Source organism: Vigna unguiculata, chromosome 7 (assembly GCF_004118075.2).
Source record: "Vigna unguiculata cultivar IT97K-499-35 chromosome 7, ASM411807v1, whole genome shotgun sequence".
NCBI lineage: Eukaryota > Viridiplantae > Streptophyta > Magnoliopsida > Fabales > Fabaceae > Vigna > Vigna unguiculata.
In genome coordinates, this window is record NC_040285.1 from 9143632 (window position 1) to 9149645 (window position 6014).

Genomic DNA, 6014 nt, shown 5'->3' on the forward strand with positions numbered 1-6014 from the left:
ATATTACTAAATAAATAATTAAAATAAACAATTAAATCTCAAAAGTCGCAATGTTATTATTCCCAACGCGGGAAAATTTACAATATAAAAATCCCACGCCAAAATTTATAAAGTAGTAGTAATAAAGCTCTACAATTTCCAAAATCCAAAGCCATAAATGAAAACATCATAAATATATAATGAAAAATCCTAGCTCTAATTCCCAAGCTAGCCCTCACTCCGTCGCCTGAGCATCCTCAGCATCACCTGTATCAACATCTGCTCCCGTGTAACAAGTCACATGATCATCTCCATACACAAACAGAAAGAGTGAGCTGAGAAAATAAAAACAATATATAAACATATATATATATATATATATATATATATATATATATATATATATATATATATCACCAAATAAGTCATACACCCAATCTTATACACTCTACAAAGTTCTTGTCCAAGACCTTAACCCCAAGACTTTTCAACCTTCAATCACACAAATGGTTAGCCTTGGACCTGGGAATATGATGCTCACACGAACCTACCTGCTCGTGGTCCTGCCTCTACGAACCTCCCCGCTCGTAGTCCTGCTCTACAAACCTCCCCGCTCGTAGTCCTGCTCTACGGACCTACCCGCCCGTAGTCCAACAAATGTGATCCACCAGCCCCGTACCTCCCTGCACGTGGCATCTCTCAAGTGTGAGCACGGAATATACGAACCTACCTTGCTCGTATCCCCATGCGAGAGTAACTGGATATGAACCTCCCCGCTCATATCATCACATGTTAACCACCATCCATGAACCTACCCGCTCATGGCACAGCATCTCCCGATCCAAGTATAGCATCATTGCTAAAACTCAACACAACAAAAGTCACAGTCTGCTGGATTTCCGCCTGGCGCAACACCAAGCGCCGCCAGGCGAAACTGGTCCAGATCGCCTAACGGTACAGTCTCTTCGCCAGGCGCTAGACTTGCACGTAACCCCTGTTCTCTCCGCTATCGCCCGGCGGTTACCCCTTGCCGCCAAGCGCCACTCTCACACATACCCATTGTTGTGGCGTCTACCGCCTGGCGGGTCACACTCTGCCGCCAGGCGCACTCGTGACAGTATTCCACCCTTGTTATGCTTATCGCCTGGCGCACCCTCCGTGTCGCCAGGCGCCATATCAGAAATAGCACTTTATTGGTTTTTAGCACCTCAATTAGTCTGATTTGCTGCATAACTCAATTCCAAGGACCAAATAGAGACTCCAATATTGAATCCTCATTAGGGTTAGTCTACAACTATCACATGTAATCAAGTACCTATACTTTACAATGATAAATCTGTCTATTCAAGTTTTCTCAATTAACAAGAGCATTATCATAATATAGCAACTCATTCCACACTTATGAAAACAGCTAGCATTTCAATACCTTTAATCACCCCCCCCCAAATATACCACACTGTAATGACCAACACTTTCCTTTCAATAATCTTAATATATCTTTATTCCATACTTACAGGATTGTCCATTTCCATAATACCCAACACCTAATTATTTTCCAATCCCTTTACCACAGCCCCACCAAAGGACTCAAGATTCACACTCAATACCTGCAGAACTTGTTTAATTCTTAGCTAATTTCTAATACCTCACACCTCTGTCTTACCTCATCCAAATATTATAATCCAATCATTCTAAAGTCCCCATTTTAATCGTCTTTCCATGCCCAATTCAACCACAATTCATTCACAAATAATTTCTTCCCAAAATAGACTCACAAATCTTCCCAACAGCCCTGTACGCCGCTACCTGAATTTCATAGAACAACCCCTGGCCTCGCTATCGCCTGGCGGCAAGCATAGAGCCACCAAGCGGTACAGCAGTACCCATCTAAATGCAGAATCCTCCATACCTGCGAGTGACTTTAGGCCTTTTATGAATCCATCCCTGTTGTCTAACACACCAAATTGCAGTAATACATATATGATAAACTGGACTTTCTATTCGCAATTAAATTCTTAATTTCTTTACTTAGCTTTTACCGTCTAGAATTAACCACAATTAAACCCCTTCTCACACTTGAGCATATGATCACAGATTTCTATACACGGTATGTCTGAAACTTTGTCATACCCTAAATTCGGGTTAATTTCATATCAACAATGCACCCAATATGATCTACACACATCAACTTCAGAAACCACAATGATTTCCGCACGTACAACATCAAAACAACCCAGAAAGAACGCGAACAATGTCGTGTCGCCTGGCAGATATCCATCGCCGTCAGGCGATTCAAGCCAAAACAAGAACAGTGGCCACCACTGATGAGCCGCTTGGCAGTAGGGATTGAATCGCCAGGCGATTTCTGGGAAAAACCCAGAAACTCGATAAAATAGTGCAGAAAACATATGGAAACATGCAATTTTGATCAATCAAGGCACAATATGGTGAATATGATTAAAAACACTCGAAAACAACTCCCCTTACCTGGAATTCCCGCTCCAATTGAGATTCTCACTCTCCTTGCACACCTTCTTCCCTTTGCTAAAAAGAAGCACTTCAACTCTTCTCTCCTTGGCCTCTTTCACGAACCATAATCACCCCCTCTCACTCTCAGAACTGTCTGCACTTTCCCAGGTTAATTTTCCTCTCCTTCTCTCTTCTCTCTCAAGCTTAATGTGCCCTAACCCTTTCATATTCATGCCAAAAGAAATTAGCAAAAAGAGGATGAATTTGTCCTTAGCAAGGTTTAAACTCACAACATATCAATCACAAACTCAAGAGCATAACCAACTCAACCAAATTCGTATTTGTGATCACTCCTACAATTTTAGGAATTTATCATCACATCAAGCATACAACTGGCATACATAGGACTCGAACCCAAGTCCTCACACATAATAAAGTACTCTCAACCATTTGAGCTAATACTTTTCCACGTCATAGCAATCCGCATTAAATACTTTAAATGCTCCTATTACCCGCTTTTATTAAATAATTATTTAATTAACTATTTAATTTTCTCGGGTCTTACACCTATAATCCCACGAAATTTGATCTCCAACCATTTACCAATCGTTATTATTGTCTTTTACCCCAATCAGAGTTAACTCAAGAATCCCAAAACACCAAAATCGAACCAATATTAGTTTGAGTCACCTAGCGAGTGTTCATCACCGCCAAGCAGTTCATCAAAACCCAAAAACTGGGTTGAACAGTACGCGTCGCCTAGCGGCACAAGACTTGCCGCTAGGCGGTTCCTCTTAGGAACCCAGAAACCAAGCCAAAATACATGTTCCGCTTGGCGGCAGTTCATTGCTCGCCAGACAGTTTCTGGGAAATTTTCAAAAATCAGAAAATCAAACCCAACAACAATTATTCATGCATAAATATGTCTATATATCATGTAGTTTATTCTTAAACATAAAATTAACGAGTAACAGCTCCCCTAACCTTGTTTCCTTTGCTTAAAACTTGAGTAGCCCTTGGTTCTCCCATACTTTCAATAGCCTTCCTTAGTTCTGCTCAATTTAGCTTCAATGGCCCACTCAATACACTCACCTTACTCTAATTTTCGTATTCCTCTACCCATCCAACAAAACCAGCCACAAAACCTCTCTCTTTTTCCCTTAATTGGCCAATAATTGGTGTCTTAATGTGGGATTAATGATGCAAAACGAAATTACAATTAAACTAAGGTTAATGCCATTCAATTTGTTGTCTTATGATGGTTTTCCAGTCCTCCCTTGGCTGCTAGGATTTCCTTGCCCTTTCACCTTCATGCCAAAGAACATTTTGGCAAAAATAAAGTTTAATTTAGGTTCGCCAAAGTTTGAACCTCTCACCATGCCAAAGCCAAATCAATGTTCAACCATTTAACCAATTCATGTTTCATGATGATTAATATAATTTTATGATTATATTATCACTCAACATGCTCTAGCATATTATTAAAAACAATAATAATTAAATAACACAAATGGCATACATAGGACTTGAACACAAGTCCTCTCACACATTTAAGTACTCTCAACCACTTGAGCTAGTACTTTTCCACGTCATAACAATCTGCATTAAATGCCTTAAAAGCTCCTACTACCTGCATTTATTAAATAATTATTTAATTAATTATTTAAATTTCTCGGGTCTTACAGGTTCACTCAAACTTGAGCTACATCCAGTTTGTCAAAAGATTTACAAAGTTTACACTCTTACACTTTCAAAATAAGCAAAACACACACCAAAGACTCTTGAGTCACACAAGAATCAATACAGCACAACAAGAACCCTCTTGCAGACCTGGAAAACCACTAAGCACACACACAAAGCTTGAGAAAGATTAAACCTCAGTGGTAGCACATCCATGCCTACCACAAACACCTTCTCCAAGCTTTAAACACAAGCCAAAAGCTCCAAGAATTGATATAAAATCAATCTTCAACAACTACAATCTGAATGATCACAAAAGAGAGAGATTTCCAAAGTTTTCAGAACAATTTTGCGCTAAAAAATGATCAAGTTACCTCTCTTTCAAAAATCAAAACACTTATAGTCAAACTGTTACGAAATTCAACAGAGACAAAAAACAGGGAATAAAACATAAACTAATACAATCAACCGACTAAAATTAAAAACAACCGACTGAACCTAACAGAACTCAAACTGAAAAATCACAAACACATTGATGCAATGCATGATCCTAAAAGACAACACACTCAGTCATCCTAAGGATCATTTCCGGTTTGGAATGAAATCAACAAATCATGGATATCATCCATTTGGCCATCCAATGCATTGAACCTCCCATTGCAATAGTTGTGATGTGCATGTTGAGACACATTGAGTTCATGCAGTTGATTCAACACCATCCTCTCAAAATGTGAGTACATAGGGCCTCTGTCCTCTGGAGGGTTGTAGGGAATAAGGTCCATGGGTCCAATAGTAGGTTCTTCCTTTTGATTTGCACCACTTGGCCAGCTTCATGGTCATGTACACCACCAACTAAAACACCAGCAACTGTCCATCCATTTCCCACCTTGAGAAAGCCCATTTTGTGCAGATTTTGGTTGGAGGTATGGTTCAGCAGTCCAGTTGAATCTTTTAACTCATCTTCTACATCAATCCCAAAGTACTCTATGAATTTTGACACCAAAATCACATATGACAGCTTGAAATTCGTGAGCCTCTTGGCCTTGAGCATGTGATCACAAAGTACAAAGATCCAATCCACTTGCACATTGTGTTGGATGTAATACATGAGGATCAAATCTCCCTCATTCAATGTTGAATGATTGCTCCCACGTGGAACTATGATTTTGTGACAATCATAGCAAGAAGCCTTTGATCCACCTTGAGTCCACCAACATGAAAGTGCTTGATCTCAATAACAAGATTCCTCAAGCATTGGCCATAGTATTGGACCTTGTTGAATTCTTGGATAGCCCCAGTTTCACCTTTTCTCACTTGCACACGCCTTGATTTGAGTCCAACCACATCTTTCCAAGCTTTCTTGTTGGTTTTCATACGAACACCCTTGATACTTGACAACAACACATCATTTTTGAACTCCAAGTTAGTGAAAAATACCTTCACAAAGTCTGGATAATTTTCCTTGAAAGTTCAAGGAAAGACTTCAACCTTTGATGCTTGAGTTTTTGAAATAGGCTCTCAAAGCCTTCAACCCTCAGCCACAAAAACCTCAGCACCTTAGGAATGCTGATTTCCTTCTTATTCATCTCAATAAGGAATACTTGGATGTTGTCCTCATGATCTTTGAACCATGCCTCAATTCTCCCATGATTTTCTTGGTTTAGAGACTTTGGGGTAGGAGGAGTGGAATATTCATGATCTGATTGGGTGGCTCTTTGTTGATGACGAGACATGATGAGTATGAGTATGGCTATTTCTAAGAGATGCATGATGCAAATGCAACACTTCAAGTGCAATATTTATAATTGAACAAGCTGATTTTTAGAAATAGTTGATTAACTGTTGCAGATTTACCAAATTAATTTGTTTTAGGTTACCCAAGCTAA